The sequence below is a fragment of the Biomphalaria glabrata genome, chromosome 16 (assembly GCF_947242115.1).
Source record: "Biomphalaria glabrata chromosome 16, xgBioGlab47.1, whole genome shotgun sequence".
NCBI lineage: Eukaryota > Metazoa > Mollusca > Gastropoda > Planorbidae > Biomphalaria > Biomphalaria glabrata.
The window spans coordinates 11440246-11459306 of record NC_074726.1 but is presented as its reverse complement, the minus strand read 5'-3'; the positions used below and the strand labels follow the sequence as shown (position 1 = coordinate 11459306).

Sequence of the window (19061 nt, the reverse complement as noted above, 5' to 3'; positions counted from 1 at the left end):
CCTTTGTGTATCTTCTCAGTGATTGGCTAAACGATGGGTGCGACAGTTTCATTTGCCGTATTTTTATTATTTTATTTATTTGTATATTATTTATATTATTTATTTTATTGTTTTATTATTAAACAGTATTTCTAAGTTTCATTCAAAGAGTTGCTCTCTGCTTTGTTTTTATAGAAAGAATCATATGTAAAGGAACATTTCTTATTACATATGCTGGAACAAATTCATACAAGTACACTTTCTTTCATAGTGCCATAAGAGCATACAACAGGTCTGCCTACATCTGCAAGACAAACCAAATTAGTAGAGTTTAAGCTAACATGTACGACCAGACTAACTAATGGCTATGCGAAGGAACTAACAATCGAGGCCACTTTATAAGATAAAATGATCAAATAATAAAATGAATGCACGTTAATTTAAAGCAGTGTTTCCCAAACTGTCATCCGCGGAACCCTAGTGTTCCGCGAGGCCTGCATAGATTTTCCACGAAAGATTGGAATAATTAACTAGTAGGCCGCCAGCCCGCCACGTGAATTAATCTCTCCAATAAGCAGTGTTCGCTAAACGTTACAGAGTGTGCAAAGTGTTCCGTTAAGGAAAACGTTTGGGAAACATTGATTTAAAGTGTACGCCTAAGTCATTTTTTTTTTACATTGGTTTTGCAGTGAGAGAAAATCAGATTTCTGTCTATTACGTCAACAAACGAATTAGAAATCGGCTGTTTAGAAAAAGAAGAAAATAATAGAACTATTTCTATTTTCATGACCAGTGCAAGGATTTGGCTTTGGGGTCACTTAAAAAGAGTTCTATAACTCTAAATTGAATCCTATATTGTTATTATTATTATTATTATTTTGTTTTTCGTTTGAGTCTCCGGACAGCGTTAAAAATTCACGAATGACTATGAAATGGGGGCGCGGTGGCTGAGAGCTTAAGCGCTTGGCTTTCAAACCTGAGTTCTGGGTTCGAATCCTAGTTAAAACTGGGATTTAGAATTTCGAGATTCTTAGGGCGCCCCTGAGTCCGCCCAACTCTAATGGGTACCTGAATTTAGTTTGGGAAAGTTAAGGCGCTTGGTCGTTGTGCTGGCCACCTGACACCCTTCTTCTTAACAGCTGGCCAAACAAACATCTGCCCAGTAGACCGCATGGTCTGAAGGGGGAAACTTTTACTTTTGTTTTAATGAAATACAATTGTGGAGCATTCAGCTTCCCAACAAGATCGGTAATCTTGGAAAGTGGAATCTCAGCTGTAGGCGTACTGGACTATATCTGTTACAATTAGCCCTTAGTCGGTTAGTGGATCTCATGATCTTCTCTTACTCTGGCTGCTTCAATAAGTTTTATTTGGGGGGGGGGAGGGGTGCATGATTACAAATCAAGAAAAAATTTGTTTTAATCAAGGTGGGACGAGGTGGGGCTTGTTGATGAAGGCTGGGACACGGGTGGGCCTGGTTGATAGAGGCTCTGATTGTTTTCGTTGTCCGCGTTTGTAAAATTATCGTATCTCGATTGATGACATTATTGATGAATTGAGTCCACAAGGCACCAGACACAAATATTTGGTGGAAACAATCTCTTCTAGTGTTTCATCAAAACAAATAACATTTACATTATAAATTAATGTATCTGTCTCTCTATCTGTCCGTCTAAGTCTATTTATGGTTCTATGTAGTGTCGCCTGAAACAAAATCTAAGAAAATTGTTAAGAACCTTGAGAAATTGTATTAAAACAAGGTGTTACTAGTTTGAATACAAAACAAAAAATAATAGGTTGAGTGGCTAAATACAACTTTCCGTGATTTCCATTTGATTAACTTCATAAGGCCGCGGTCCTAGATACACGCGTTCACAGTGTGACACTAATTAGAATCATTATAATCTGCATGTTACTCGGCCTGGAGAACGAAGAATTGAATGCTCTTAATCTTAATTTAATTAATTCATGCAGACGTCGAGTTCTAATGCATGACTCCAGGACAGCCAAGCAGATTTTAATATTATACATTAGTAAAACAATACATTAAAATAAATCAAGCTTATTAGGCCCCTACGTTTTTAATTGTATGCTAATCGGGCTCCCGGTACCCCCTTTCTTAATGCATGGTCTGTTCTCTGTCGTTGGGGTTGGGGTTCGTACGGAAGTACGATTGAGGAAAGTAGTTTTTTTTTTTTTTTTTTAGTTTTTAATTTTTAATTATTTTTTTTTAGTTTTTAATTTTTTAAATATTTTTTTTTTTTTTTTTGCTTTTCATAGCTTTCTATGCAATGATAATTTGAGCACACATTATCTTTGCTTTATAATTATTTCCTGTTTTAAAAAAAAAAAGGTAAATTACTGATGCCTATTAAATATATTTCTAAATTACATAGTTCGAACTTATGTCTTTAGTTATCTTTCTTGCCATAATTGTCTTAGTTACCGAAACAATTGTCACACGACATAGCGTGGTGTTGTGAGTACACGTCTGTGCATCCAACAGTAACAAATTCTGTCATCTGATGGATCACTAATATTCAATAGTTCACAAAACGTAATCGTTAATAACATTGTCACCTTTGGACGATAAACAATAAATAGATTTTTTTTTTTATGGTTAAATACAAAGTAAGAAATGGTTTTGTGTCAGCTAGCTCCGCCCATTTACTTCGCGGAGTCTAACGCAACACGAGACAATGGCGCGACACTCAAAAATGATAGATTTGGAAAAAAAAATCGATTTTTAGTTTTTACATGTTTCAAATAGTTCAACATGTTTTGCACGTATTTTACTTAATGATAACATTGAAAAACAATATTTAATATGTAAAAAATGCATTTAATAATGGTCACCTTTTCATAATAAGAGCTGAAAATGACCATAATACCCATTGTTTTTACTTGATTTTCGTAAACAATAATTAAAGGGAGCCCGCCATGTTTGGCCTCATTGGAAAGCTTGTCCTTTTTTCTCTAAGGTCAGACTATAAAAAGACATCCAATGAAAAATAATTATTTAAGTCTGAACATTCTTCCCTCCTATATAAATGCGTTTCTTGGCTATAAAAAAAACTGTCAAGACCTACATATCTTCTGTTTACAAACACGAATAATACGATTGGTTAAAAATGATCACATGATGTTTTTTTTCTTATACCATTGGTTGTCAATGGACGCTTTACCACAGCTGAAATGAACACATTAGCCCTTTGTAGATTAGATTCTATAACTTTGCTTAATTCTTTTTAAATTTTTAGATCTAATAATTTCTCAGATCAAATAATGTTTTAAAAGGAATCATGTGAATTTCGTAGATCTACATATTAACATTGGTTTAAACAAGGAAATTACGCTGGCAATAGATCCAAAAGAGTCTCAAGTCCGAGTCTAGAATTAGAATTGAATAGTCTAGATGATACTAGATCTACTTGACTTGATCTATTCTAACACTTTAACAGAATGATAATCTAACTAATCTAAGCATTGGAAGTTCAAGATGAAAGCAACAATCTAGAAGTAGACATATTATAGAGATCTAGATCTAGACTTATTCTAGAGGATCTAGATCTAGAACTAAACAATATGGATTTAGACTAAAACTAGGACTATACTGGGCTACTGGGTATAAAATGTAAATGTAATGTAATGTAAATCTAGTTCTCAATTGAGATTTATATATCTTAGACTCTAATTAAGTTAATATAACTATTCTAAATCTAATGTAGATATAGATCTAATAGGACTGAATATATATAACTTTACATAATATCTTACTTAGATCAAAATCAACAGTATATAGTATATATACGGTTATACTACTATATTATCTATAGTATATACTGTAGTTCTGGAGTCTAGTCAATCTAGATCTAGAGAACCTAATCTAGTTATAATAAATAAATCTATAAAGATATCTATTAAGTTGTTGCACACAAAGATAAAAGACATACATTTAAAAAACAAACATTTGCTGTAGATGTAAATAATGATTGAGGCACAAAACTAACCGAATTCAATTCTTTTTTTTTTAAAGCTTCACATTTCTATTGACTTCATCAGTCAATTGTTAATTTATTGTTCTACTGATATAAGGATTCTTATTGAAATTATAAGAGAAATGTTTCGCAGAAATATTTAGATGGTTACGTCGACGACAACTTGTCGTTTATTGAACCACACCAGATTTCGCAAACATATTTCGCAACATATTTGACTGAACTATGTGAACTATGTGACTTACAGATTCAAACCTTCTTTGCAATCTTTAGAAAGATTGCAAAACAAAAGAAAATAAAAGTTTAAATAATTGAAGCAAAGTACAAATTCATTGTGTCGAAAAGGTTGTCTTTCGGCTCAGCTAATCTCAGCTTTCGAAATAAGTTCTTGGTCTTTTTTATTTAGCAGTACTTTGGGTAACTTTGAAAACATCAGAACAATACTTTGTAAGGCTTGAAAATAATGAAGATAAAATAAAGCTCTCAAGCTCTTAGTAGTGTTTATATTAAGTGTTTATGGATCATCAGTGCAAGACATTAATTATGAAAACATAATAGTTCATTGTTATTAACTTTACTATAAGGCTGGACAATTTTTTTTATTCTATAAGATACCTTATTAATTGTTTTTATATAATATCTAATAATATTGCATTTCATTTCAATACATATATTATACCTTTATAAGAAAAAGAAAAAAAGTCATTCCATTAATTTCATTAAAAAATGTAAGTTTTATATACTTCTTTGACAAAGTTTTTACTTTATAACTTTTTTAGTTTTCATTGAACATGAATGAAATTTTCACATATTATAACCCTAATATGTCTTAAAAATAATAGCTATAGTTTTTAAAATTTATTATTATAGTTTTTGAGATATTTTGAATTTTCTTAGTTTTTTGACGTTTTCTCAAAATCGCGTTTTTTCATACTATTTTTGCTAAAAACTTTTTTATTTATTGCTCTATTCAAATGATTTTTTTCTACACTTATTTAGTTTATATATTACAATAGAAGTATCAGATCACTTTTTTGATAATTGGGGTTATGTTCAAAATTTTTGCACTTTTCTTGTTAAAAAACACTTGTCTGTATAGACAGGGCAGGAAAAAAATTATTAAAAAAAAAATATTCAAAAATTTAAAAATGTAATCTGATACTTCAATAGCAATTATATTTGCCTACATTTCTGCAAATTTTCAAAAGAAAATAATAAGATATGCACAAGTAGATAGCTTTTTTATAAGAGTATGTTTACAAAACAAAATGGCCGCCGTTGCCATAGCAACAACATTTTCAAACTTTTTTTTCTAGATTTTTGATAGGGTACTCATATATAACATTCCTGTATAATATCATTGGATTTGAAGCACAAATAAAAAATTTGGTCTCTAAGTGTTTCCCCTACCCTTATCACACATCCTAGCCTTGATGTCTAGCGACAGATTCACTTTTATTCTATTCACTTTCAATTTAAAGTCTTAAGTCTTTAGATATTTTGTGTCGTAAACACACTTTTAATTCGTGGTGTTGTATGATGTTGAATCCTTGCTCCTAATGGGTTGTGTTTTTTTTATTTTAAAGAAACCATAATTTTTACATTAGGTGGCTTAGTGGTAGAGCTTAAGAACCAAGGGTCTAGGTTCGAATCCTGGTGAAGAAAAGGATTTATAATTTTTGGATGTTAAGGGTGGCTGAGCGGCAAAGCACTTCGCTTCTGGACCGGGGGTCCCGGGTTCGAATCCTGCTGAAGACTGGGATTTTCAATTTCGGGATTTTTGGGTACCTCTGAGTCCATTTAGCTCGAATAGGTACTTGACATTATTTGGGGAAAAGTATAGGCGGTTGGTCGTTGTGATGGCCACATGACATCGTCGATGACCTTTACATCATCTGCCCTATATCTGAAAGGGGAACACGCAATGACCTTTGCCATCCGGGCGTTACTCGATTACTGCACTAAGTAAGGGCTACAAATCTTCCATTCATCCTGTGATGTTGTCAGAACTGTGATAGAAACAGTCAAAATTGTGCAGAGCTGAAGCCCCTTTATTTTTTTTTTTTCGACTGACGACAGGAAAAGTGAAGCCGGTTGGTCGTTGTGCTGGTCACATTAACAGTGGGCCACAGAAACAAGTGATCGATGGCCTGAAAGGGCAACTCTACGTCTTTATCTAATATCTAATATGTACATAGGGCCTCAGCCATCTCTTTTTGTTTAGTTTTGTCGAAAACGTTTCACGACTTTAAAGAAGATTTTCATACATGGCGGACAAACTATAAATATCAAGCATTTTGGTGTATTCGTGTACAAAATAAAGAAAGTGTTGATGAGGTGTTGTTCTTGTTTTTTCAAAGGGCTCATAACTTCTTTAAAAACAAATGGGCAACTAGCGGCAATAAATTGGATTGGAGACGAACATCAACGAACGCGCATTAAAAAAATTGTTAAAATTATAGACCAATACATTTTTTTATTTACTTAGCAACTGTGAGTTTCAATTTAGCCTCCTCGACATTCTTTAGTTTATCATCACAAATCTGCAATGAGCGTCTTTTTTTTTGGTGGTACTTTTTTTCTACCTTCTTTCAAAATTTAACTTGCGATATATATATATATATATGGTGCAAAGAATGTTATTGTTATATATTTCTGTGGCCCACTGTTAAAGAGGATGTAAAGTGCCCAGCACAATGATCAGCCGTCTTTGTTTTTACCAACCCATTAGACTTGGGTGGACTCATGGGCGCCCTCAAATCTCAAAATTTCAAATCCCAGTATTCCCCTGAATTTGAACCCGAGATCCCTCTTATCTTATCTTATATAATACAGAAGTTACTTCAAAAAAGAAGATGATTACGTCCTACGCGTCATGCATTTAGTCATGCATATTTACCAATGACTTAAATTCTGCCAAGTCACTGGTTTTCCTGGCTAGCTCAGGCAACCCATTCCATGCTCTAATAGCACTAGGGAAGAAGGAGCATTTGTACAAATTTGTCCCAGCATATGGAACGAGGAATGTGCCTTTATCTTTGTGTCTTTCAGAGTATTTTATTAAATTTTGTATTTGTATTTGAAGATTATGGTTCAGTGTTTTATGTATGATTGCTACTTTACTTTCGAGCCTTCTGCCCTGAAGGCTTTCTAAATTTAGTGATTTTGTTACTCTAGTCAAATGTGAATATTCGTTTGTTATGAATCTCACTGCTCTATTTTGTGTCTGTTCCAGTTTCTTAATGTTTTCTTGAGTTGAGGTTCGGAAGCCAAGCGTTTTACCACTCATCCACTAAAGAGATACAAAATGTGGCTATTTAAAGACTGTAGAGATTAATGTATCAACAAAAATGATGCAATGGGACCCTATTGAATACTTTTTGAAATACATTGGAATAGAAAGAATACAAACATATTTTCATCTTCTTCTAAAAAAAATACAATAAGATAATATACAGATAATTATTAAAGTCCCGATTCCCGTAATTATATATGTATTGATTTTTTTCAACTTTTACTGTAGCTGAGGTGTGCGGTTGCAGAGAGCAAAAGGAAAACCCAATTTAATATTTATCAGAACTAATAACTTTCTTGTCGGCTGAAACATGCAAAACTTAAAGCTCATATTCATAATATATGTCAAGTTCCTCTGGATGCGATACTTGTAGTTTTGGATTTCAAGATATTCTAAATAGCTTCAGCAAGTCATTTAGCTAATTCTATAAAAAAATATTTTCACTTCTAAATCTATTCTCCCCCCCCCCCCCCACTCCCGGCTCCTGTCTTTTTTTAAAAAAAATCTCTCTCTCTTTTTTTTTTTACTCTCTAATTTCCTACTTTTATCTAATCGTGCCTGTCCAAGGATAAAATGTCACGCGAGGACTGGTCAGTGACCTAGTATGGTTATGGTCATCCCCACAGTAAGCTTAAGTACTGTACTTTTTTTTTTCTCATACAGACCTAGCCTGCTTTGTCTTTTTCGATTTGCCACAGCAATTGCACTAGTCGGCCTCAACTTTGTATAGAGCCGCTGTGGAGGTTTCTAATCATGATCTGTCAAAGACTTTTGCTGCTGTTATTAGAGATAAGATAGTGTGACAGACTGACAGACAGTGGAATGAAGATACGAAGTGAACTCTTGTATCTAAAGTGTAAGAACGAAAGCGCCTAGTACTTGAATCGTTCAATTAATGTTATTTAAAGATCAGATTAGGATCTAAAGCAATCCAATCATTCTTCGACAAGAGATTGAGACTCCCCGAAAGGTAAAAGAAATATTAAAATGTCACTTTTAGGAATCCATTGTTCTCGCCCCCCAACAACTGGGGTGCCGTTGTGGGGCAACGCGTTCCCCCTTATTCGTCAGCGATCACCCGGAATCCCCCACCTCCCCAAATCGTATCTCAATGAAGCACGGCCAACAAGACATTTAGGATCCCAGGACAAGAATAGGTGGACGCTAAAGTATCTGGGTGGCGTTCCTTTATCAAACACCGCAAAAAAATTCGCCGGAGCGCAGCAAGGGGAGAGAAACATACCTGTTTACACCCCCAAGCGACTTTGAAGTGTACAAGACCAAGGAGTATATTAAAACTTCCGGTGCTGAGCTAAGAAAAGACGCCCATTATAAAGAAAGCAACCGCCTTTACGAATTGTAGCTATTCAGATCGTCTGCGTGAATCAGAAGGTTAAAAAGTCAATTTCGTAGGGACACACGTGGGAGCACCAGGGGGAATCGGAAATCTTTGAAGAAGAGGAAATCAGAGACTAGGGGACACACATTATACCATAGAGACTTTTAGAATAAAACGGAAGGGAAGAGTATATTGCGATCATTCGGAGCCAGGGGTCGCATAACTGCGGCTCTCAAACCGCATGTGGCTCTATGACTCCTTGGCTGCGTTTTTTTCCGCCAAAAACGTTTAGTGCAGGCACGGAATATTATTTACTATTTTGTATTGTGAGAGACAACTTAACTTACTTAAAAAGCAAACCTGCAGATACAAGAAAAGAAACACAATTTTAAAAAGCACAACGCAAGCAAAAACGTGTATCAGTGCATCCGTTGCCATAGCTACGCGCCTAAATACTTGACAATCAATTCGTCAAACAAAGCAACATATGTAGATAGGTATAAATATGTTTTTGTTTAAATTATTGCTTAACTCTCTGGCGACCAAGTCGACGAAGGCGCGAGGGAGGCGTCTGCAATTCTTGCGTGAGATTTAAAAATCCAATATGAAATACAAAGTTTGGATCGACATATCTTTCTAAAACACTGCGTAGTCAATATTCTGCTCCAGAAACAATGTTTTTTTTTTTATTTCATTATTAGTTTTACATCTCACCAACATTAATTTAATCGGGGGGGGGGGGGGGTTAACAAGGAAAAAGAAACTTTTTTTTTTTTTTTAAATGTGTAAAGAAGTAATTTCATTCGAAAACAAAATGTCGCTTTGTGCCAAATATTCCAAACAGAAGCTCTACTTCTCTTTCAGATCTAGTGAAAACGTGTCGATAAAATAATTCTAACATTTGCTATTTAAGGACATCACTGTTACATATGAGGGAAGCTTTTCCCAGCACATTCAAAACCTTTTAAAGCCTCAAAGCGACGTTAGTCTTTCTTTTGTGAATTAGCAACTAGCGTGGTCACAGAAAATATTTGCAGTTTAATATTGATATCAGCAGTTTTTAAACGAGTAGCTGGATTAAAAAAAATAATAATCGTGAAGTTTCAGATTCAAGAGACTTTATGCCGATTTAGAGCAATTGGAAAAAACAAATAAAAGTCAAAGTTACATCAGAATTGGTCTGAAGGGTTTGGAGATGGGAGAAAATTTGATGGTTACTCCTGGAGTAGTATTTCTGACTTGTATTATCAACTGAAGAAACTAGAGTTTGATGTTCTTTCTTGTTTGAATGCGAACTATCCTTTTTAAGCATGAACTTTATTAAGATTAAACTAAAAGATCTGCTTATAGATCTGGGGTTCGAATCGTACGTTAAAGTATAACCAATAATGAATAAATCTGACTTACAATTGTAGAGTATTTGTAGTAGCTGTTTTACTAAGGATACTTTTAATGTTCTTTGACTTGTTTTATGTTTAAATAAGTATGATCTATATGAAAGTATGGTTTCAAGTTTTATTTAACGCACCGTTTGTTCAACTCAGACATATTAGAAAATGTAAGCTCGAGATCGTACATTTGATTCTAATTAATTCCATAAAAATGTCTCAAACTGAAACAAAGTTTAAATGTTTAAAGAAAAAAAAATGGTTCTTTGAATCCACTGTAATGTTTTGTAATTTGTGAAACTTATCTCTACTGGATGACGAGTTGGCCGACCTCTGTTCTAAGCTGTTGCTAAAATTATTGTGATACATAACAATTGTTCGCTCCCACCGTCACAGCTCGAACAGAAACACATAACAATTGTTCGCTCCTACCGTCACAGCTCGAACAGTAACACTTAACAAAGTAAGAACAAAAAAAAACATAGAAAAAAAAACTTAAAAAAGAAAAAAAACCTTATATGATGTGTAATTGTATTAATTAGTTTGGATCTGTCATGTAATTAAATTTGTAACAGATTTAAACCAACTACAATAACTGTGTGTGATTAGAAATAGTATTACCATTTGTTAATTAGAAATAGTATTACCATTTGTTAATATGGTCATGTTTAGCCAACATCATGATTATTACAAAACACAAACAGTAATAATAATCAAGCTTCCTTTTTTTTTGTTTCATACACATACTGATTGACATGTCAGGGAAACCCACAGCCTATGTGTAGTGGTACGATAACTTAGTACTGACAGCACAATGACGTACGTAACTATTGGAGACAGGACGCTAAGGAACGTCCGAACAGTTCTGATGTCTGAAACAATTTCAACGCATGAAATATTGAAAAGACAACACTCGTCTAGATTCTGATTCAATACCAAATACTTACCTTTCTTTAAAAATAGAATAAACTTTCCATTGTCTGTTGGCTACAGATATGACATTTCGTAGACATTGTATACTTCCAGAGTATATAAGTAAGCAGTGCCTTCTTTCGTCTGTTCATATTTTCAGAAACCTGTCAGTAAATAAGAAGAAATAAATAAATACTTAAAAGAACGTATATTAATTTAAATTTCATCAATTATTTTGAAATAATTATTTAGTTCATTTTATCAGATCTAGACTAACAATAATAAATTCGTGCGATTGGAAATATTTTCTTTCATTGTTTTTTGTTTAGTGCAATTTTCAGACCTCTATCAGGCTCAGTGCGCTATGTTGCAATCACTTTTGTAGACCAATTGGGGGGTGGGTGGGGAAGGGAGGGGTATCTGAGAAAAGGTTTCCGTGCTGTCTTTCAGAATATTTTTTTTTTTAAAGTCTCTCAAGTCTGAATTTGAACTTGAGGTCTGAAGCCTCCAAGATGGAATGTAGACGTGCCAGACGCAGAGCTCTTCAAACACTTATAAAAAAATAGAAGCCTTCATTGTTATCTAATGTTATTTAGAAAGTTTGAGCGAACGACCTCATTCTCTATACATGGCTTATCTCCACCTACCTTAGTACATTTCTGTATAAGATTTAATTTATTAATTACGACAAATTGATTCACTAATTGCTTTTTTTTTAATTGATTCAAGAGTTGTCATCGACGATGAATAACTGAACAAAGATTCAAACAAAAATTAATTAATTTGGACAAGTTGATTAGCTAATTGGTCAATTTTTTATTTTGATTCATGTGCTGTCAATGACGCTGAACAATTGTACAAAGTTTCAACTTGATCCAAGAATGAAAAATGAGAGAACTAACGTGCACAATATTCCTCACCAGACAGACAGAGTTGGCATAAACTTCATGAAAACAAATTGCTCTTCGGAGCAAGGGTTCAGGGCCGGCCTAAGGCCACTGCAACCTATGCGGCCACAGTGGGCCCCGCACTTTTATAGGCCCCGCGCTCGCTAATTCTAGGTGTAAATAATTAAACTAAACCATTTAACTTATTATTAAAGGGTTACATCGGCCTCCTGATTTTCCAGTCATAAAATCTCCTGAAATTATTAAAATCTTTTGACAAACTCTCCTGAACAATAGACAAAATTGTCATCTCTGGGTGTCATTCAATATGAAAAAAGCCGATCCTACTCGCAATTAAAAAAAAAAAAGATTTTGTCTGCTTTCGTTTAACGAAAATGTAATAATAAGGTGAGTTTGAATCATGGTTTTAACCGAAACAGGAGGTTCCAACACTTAATTTACTTTAAAAGTCACTGGCATATAAATATAGATCTAAATCTATCTCGACCTCTTAAGTAAAAAATCAAAAGCGATATTTTGCTAGTCGATAGTAAATCTAAAAGGCAGATCTGTATGTTTATCGGCTATTTGTTCGAAAACTGCCATCTACTGTAGATGGCTCGTGAAGTTAATTTTGTACTTAGTAAAGTATGAATAAAATGCAAAGACGAATTTATTTTCTTAAAATCTTAATTTTCACTTCCCAGACTGGGCCTTGCGCAATCAGTTTCGCTTTGTGCTCCGCAATCTGTAGGACCGGCCCTGCAAGGGTGCCCTTATATTGTACAATTTTAGCATTGACTCAGTTGGTCTAGGACAGACAAAGCGTTTTCAATAATACTTTCAATGCTCGACTGTTGCGAATACATTTCAACAATAGTCATGAGATTCATCGACAAGTAAAAAAAAAAAAATTAAAAAATCCAGTTATTCGTTATTCTTGTCATCATGTATGTGTGTCTATATACTACTGTGCTTCAACATTTAGACGTGTGTGTGTGTGGGGTATGAGTGTGTGTGTGTGTGAGTGTGTGTGTGTGTGTATAAAGCTATTTTTTATGGGAGGCGATACATCCTACTGTATGTCCGTCAATTCATCGCCATCTACTGACGTAATTTTGGAGGCGCATGATATTAAAACAAACTTGTTGACAACTTTCTGAGAATAGTGTGCCATCACGTCTTCTGTTGTCATCCCTGGGGGGAAAAAAAGTGGCCGGTGAGAGGGGGAACATCCATCACCCCGCGGCCGTCAAATCAAACTCCTATCCACCCCGCCTTCCCAGCCCCGTTAAATTACTCCTTAACATATTTTGTTTTTTTAAATTAAAGTACAAAAAGTATTGTTCTAGTCGTTCCCCTTTCCCCATATTATATTTTTTTTCACCTTCAAGCAGTTACGTCCATCTTAGAGATAATATTAATTCGGCCATGTAAAACCAACATCTCCTACACTCCCTCACCCTGTCCTTTTTGTCTTTTGCCTAGACTTTTTTCACCCCCTAATCTCCCGTCTCCCACCCCCCCCCCCGTCCTCACACACAGAAAGAGACTTACACACACGCACATTCGCTTTTTATCAAACTAATGACAGGCTGTCATGTCCAGTAAATGACAAAGAGATGGCGAAAAGAGGATAGACTAGGGGAGGGAGAGGTAGAGAGAGAGGAAGGGAGAGAGAGAGAGAGAGAGAGATGAGAGACCGGCTCAACCTGTTGAGATTAGTGTCGTGAGTACACCTTGGGTCTCACGAAGGACAAAATTACCCCTTGCTATAACAGGTAGAGCTTACAGAGTTTACAAGAGAGAGAGAGAGAGAGAAAGAGAGAGAGAGAATCAGAAGAAAAGAAAGAAAGAAGAATGAAAAGTGAGAGAAAAACAGAAAAAGAGATAGAGACAGAGAGAAGAGAAAGAGACAAAGAAACAGAAAGAAAGAGACAGAGAGAGGCGGAGTGAGATGGGGCAGAGAAAGACGAGGATTGAGGGAGACAGAGCAAGAGCAGAGAGCGATAGAGAGGAAGAAATTGACAGAGAGAGAGACACAGAAGAGAGAGAGAGAGAGAAGGATATGGAGATAAACAGAGACAAGAGACATACTAAGAGACAAAAAAAAAACAGAGAAAGAAGATTAACACAGAGAAGAGTGAGAAACAGGCAGAGAGAGAGACAGAGAGATAGAGAGAGGTAGTGAGAAAGATGAGAGACAAAAGGGACAACCAGGAAGGCAGAAACTCAGAGAAAGCTCATTCACAAACCTTAACACAATAAAGTAGGTCTAACAAAAAAGCGGTGTGGGGGGGGGAGGGGTTTGCATATTATAGTACTAATCACTTGTTACTATTGACTACAGATGATACCAATGTTAGTATTGATCTAACTAACCAATGAAAAACGACAAAGTAAGTTATTGTATACATTTATGATCTAACAACTAATGACCAATGTGACCACGGTCACACTGCCAGGTATCTACACTTGAAGGATGAGACACAGCTTGACCTTTTCACACTTTGTGCCTCCATGTTTGTATTTATTTATTTCGAACCTAAAAACTTGGGTAGAGCAGACGACATTCTGACAGCCAGGTTCAATAAATGTGTGTCTTCATCCAAAACCCGGACAGAAGCTCTGAATTGTACTTAAGGAAAGGTCAAGGCTGCATTTCCTTTTGTTTATGTTTTACAAAAAAAATCTAAATGTGTTTGCAATTGTAATTTTTAGCTTGCGTTTTGAAATCGTTTGTGATGTCAATACATTCTTGAATCTGTTAGTTATTTGTTATATAAGTATTTCTTATATAGGTATTTATTAGAATATATTGTCGATTCGTGAAGAGTGCAGTGTCTCAGTTTCGACATGTATACACTGCTACATCTTGTGCAGACATCTCTCTCTCTCTCTAAATAAATCTATTGTTACGTTTCTCCTCTACCAGGCCTTCTGTAAACACTACCCAACAACACTACCCAACAACACAACAACACATCTAAAACATCAACTTGACAACTAGAGCTTCAATAAACAATGTGGCGGTTTATTTACAAATACATCAACAACAGCCAATAAACACAATTGGCTACACTAACTTCAAATGCTTTGCTACACAACAAAATTGCCTAACTAATCACTACAAGTCTCTCTAGCTCCTACAGCTACATTTTCGAGGACTCACTTCGTAGCACGCAGTCCTTACTGCTTGCTGTCCTGGACTCTACTGTCCTTTTTAACACACTGTCTCTCGTTTGTAAAGGCTTTTTGGTCACATGACCATAACATTGGTCATATTGCGAGCATTAGCAGTAATGCCCCTTATTCAACAGCCCTTGACCTGTGTAATTGGCCTGAATCATGTGTGTCAGTAGGCCGCACACACATTAACCCTTTCGGTCCGCCACTAGGGTTATAACACTATCTATCTATCTATCTATCAATCTATCTATCTGTCTATCTATCTATCTATCTATCTATCTATCTATCTATCTATCTATCTATCTATCTATCTATCTATCTATCTATTTATATATCTATCTATCTTTCTTTCTTTCTTCCAAACTATCTACAAAACAACAAACAAAACCAATCACTCCCTGCCAGATAATCTAGTTTTAAAAAATGCGCATTAATAAGGCCATACTTATTTTGTTTTTAATTTTTTCAACACAGTAGTACCTAATGTACTTACTTACATACACATACATTTTTATAAGGATTTTTCTAACTATTACGTTGACAAATATAAAATATATGTTGGAATTACTTTTGCATAGAACTTCTTTCATTCTATAGTTTGCTCGGTGCTCAATGGGACAATCTCTCAATCAAGGTTTGTTTTTTATGGTGTTTGACCCAAAAAAATTTTGTGTACGATAGCAAACAAACTGATTCAATGTTTTAATAACAGAAAGGAAAAGACATTTTTCAGTAGACCAAAAGAAGCATTTGCGCCAGTCTTTGGCATTTTATAATCTATTAAGAAATTTGATTTTTTTGGTCTATTTATTTTTGGCGGACGGACAGAGAGACAGACAAGAAGACTTCACAAACTAATTTCAGCTGAACCCCTTTCGGGGCACTTTAAAAATCTTTCTACTTCAGGTTAAAAACGAAACAAAAACAGAACACTTTTGTATTTAAAGAGCATTGCATATTTTGTCTAATGTTAGGACACAGGAGCTCACGTGAATGACTGATGACTGACGTGCGACTACTATATGACTGAAAGATTGATGACCGATGATCGATGAGTGTCTGCTGTTGAGGATGAAGCTGGTATTTATTGCTACATAAATTTAGGCACTCTTTCCCTTTTGCGGTGCACAAGAAACTTTTAACTTTTTTTTTTTTTTTTACCATTCCTACCATTGGAAACTAACTGAAAACTGGATGGAAAATTGATGGAAACTAATTGGACTTTGGGTGGAAACTGAATGGAAACTGGGTGGAAACTGATTGGAAACTGGCTGGAAACCGACTAGTAGTTTTGTTGGTCACATGACATCCTCGCTAACCGTGAGCCACAGAAACCTATGACCTTTACATAAGCTGCCTTATATATCAAGAGGTCTGAAATGTGGTACTTTATTTTTATTTTTATTTTGTTTAACTTCTATTTAATGTTATAAACTAAAGACTTTAATTTTGGAAGTTCCAATAAGACTCTGTTACACCAATTGTTTATTCTGAATTCAATGCAGGCAATGGTAGAAATGGTTCTGAAAATGTACTTTTAGATTTTGGATCTAGTAGGACAGACACAGAGAGAAATAACAAAACCAATGGTGACATTTTTTTTCTCTCATTTGGGAGGTCGCTGAAAAAGAGTTAAGTTGAGTTGTTTGTCTAACAAAAAAAAAATGCGTGAAAAGAGAATAAAAAGAAAAGAAAAATAATTTTAAATAATGAAAAGTCTACAATCCCACAAAAAAATCAGGCACTAGTCGTTGGCGTTACACCTTATACCTTACATCACCCCGACATTTCTCCAGTTCATCTTTAAGTTTATGAAAATGTTATTCAAGATGTCCGATAAGATTTTGAGATTGACGTAGAGTTCAATAAACTCCAAATATTTAAACAAAGTCCATCACAGTAATCTACCATAAGTAATTCTACCTCTTTGCGAACTTTTAGTACATTGTAAACAGACGACAGTGGTTTTCAATCAAATACGCTCCTGGGAGTTCTAAAAAGAAAATACATCCTAAAACAGGTCCATAGGGAGACAAAGCTGGCAATGAAGTTCTACCTACCACACTCTCGTGTTCTGTTCTCTCGAGCCTGATGGGAAAATGAAATTATTGTCATATTGTTTTTGTAATTCAATTCTGACAAGGGAGAGTGGTGTCTGCTAGATGTCAATAGATAGTGAATATTTACGAGTAAAGAGGGGGGGTTATATAACTGTAAATTCAGATTCCGGTGACTTTTGTTATACTAAAGTTTGAACGTAAAAAACATGTAGTATTAGCCTTACGCTTTCAATATTGGGCTCTGAATGTATAACATAATGACGCTCAAAAGCATGGCAACTGTTGCAAGCCGCATTTAATAATGAATTGTTGCAATATAAATGAAATTCCCATCTATGGTGGACAACCATTAATAAGAAATAAATACACTTGACTCTTAATAGTCCGACACTTCATAATCCGACACACTCAATAATCCTATGCTGCACCGACGTACATTCATGTAATTAATGATTAATTTAGTGCCTATATTTTTACAATACCTCTATTCAAGTGACTCCTTCGTGGAACCTGGACGCTGATCTCAAAAACGACTCTAACAATTTTCCTAGAAATTTGAAAGTTGGTGTATATCGCTGAGAAAAGAATTACTAGCTCGTTGGCCTCACGGGGAAAATTCTAGTTTGACCGTTATATTTTTTCAAAGTAAAAAAAAAAATAAATGTAAATTTGGCTGAAGACTATATCTAGGTCTAAGCAAACATGGGGTATTCAGCCGTATTACCATATAAGTAAATAAATTGAAAGTTGCTCCAATTTTATAGAAATATATAAGCTTATATTTTTACGTAAATCTAATATAGATTGCATATACCAATGAAAGTCTAAAAGAATATCTTATGACATGATGTTTATAACTTTTTTTGACATATGCTATTTACGGTTCAATTCATAGCCTAACCTTCTGTTATTCGACGTTTTCGGTAATCCGACAGAGTTGATGTCCCGTAAAAGTCTGTTGAGCAAGTGTCAACTATCTCAACATTTGATGCGCACTTTTCACAACTGATCATTTTTTTTATTTTTAGCTTTTTCGTTTGTAGATCAAATTGTTATTATGTACTTGTCAACAGTAGACACTTCCTAATTTCTGTCCAGCTTTTATTTCTCTCTCTCTTAGTTTACCTTATATTACTCCACATTTCTAAATATCGCTTTTCTTTTCTCTTTTTCTCTCTATTGCTTAAAATCTGAAGAATTAATGTGCAAATACAAAAGCGGATAACTGGGATTAACTTTTAGTGAAACAAAAAATGGGATTAACTTTTAGTGAAACAAAAAAATGGGATTAACTTTTAGTGAAACAAAAAAATGGGATTAACTTTTAGTGAAACAATAACAGGGATTAACTTTTAGTGCAACAAAAAATGGGATTAACTTTTAGTGAAACAATAACAGGGATTAACTTTTAGTGAAACAAAAGAATGGGATTAACTTTTAGTGAAACAAAAAAATGGGATTAACTTTTAGTGAAACAAAAAAATGGGATTAATTTTAGTGAAACAAAAAAAAAGTTTTGTAAATAACAAAGGTGGGGTCATGTTTTAGCCATGTCATGTTTTTCATTGTGTATTTAAAATTCAAAATTGGATGAAATTTTATGTATAATTTATTTTCGCACTTCTTCTTCTTTTTGTTTGTTTGTTTGGGTGGGGTTTGGCAAAACCTAGTGGCTAAGTGGTAAAGCACTTGACTTCCGAATCAAAAGATCTCGGGTTCGATCTGGTTAACACTGGGTATTTTAATTCTGGATTTTTTTTAAGGCACCCCTGAGACCACCAAACCTTTAACAATCGTTTTAGGTCTCGACCCTTCTATAAAGGAAACCTGACATTAGTTGAGGAAAGTGAAGGTGGATGGTCGTTGTGCTGGTTCCAAAGACACCCTCGTCAGCCGTCGGACCGGCCACAGAAACAGCTGACCTGTATAGCATCATCTTCCAGAGATTTCGAGGTCTGAATGACATGCTTTACCCTTCACCTTTTTTTTTTCTTTCAACTCAGTATTCGGTGGG

The 19061-nt window shown here is 34.8% G+C and overlaps 1 protein-coding gene and 1 long non-coding RNA gene across 4 annotated transcripts in view; one reads left to right on the top strand and one right to left on the bottom strand.

The window, feature by feature from the left end:
• LOC106057250 (protein Wnt-6-like) overlaps positions 1–19061 on the top strand; it is a 79221-nt gene that overhangs the window by 21837 nt on the left and 38323 nt on the right. The window lies entirely within an intron of this gene.
• The window catches only part of LOC129923383 (uncharacterized), a 95635-nt gene that overhangs the window by 57187 nt on the left and 19387 nt on the right, over positions 1–19061 (bottom strand). The window contains exon 2 of the long non-coding RNA XR_008775343.1: positions 10947–11075. This is a non-coding gene — a long non-coding RNA (uncharacterized LOC129923383). The remainder of the gene's footprint in view (positions 1–10946; positions 11076–19061) is intronic.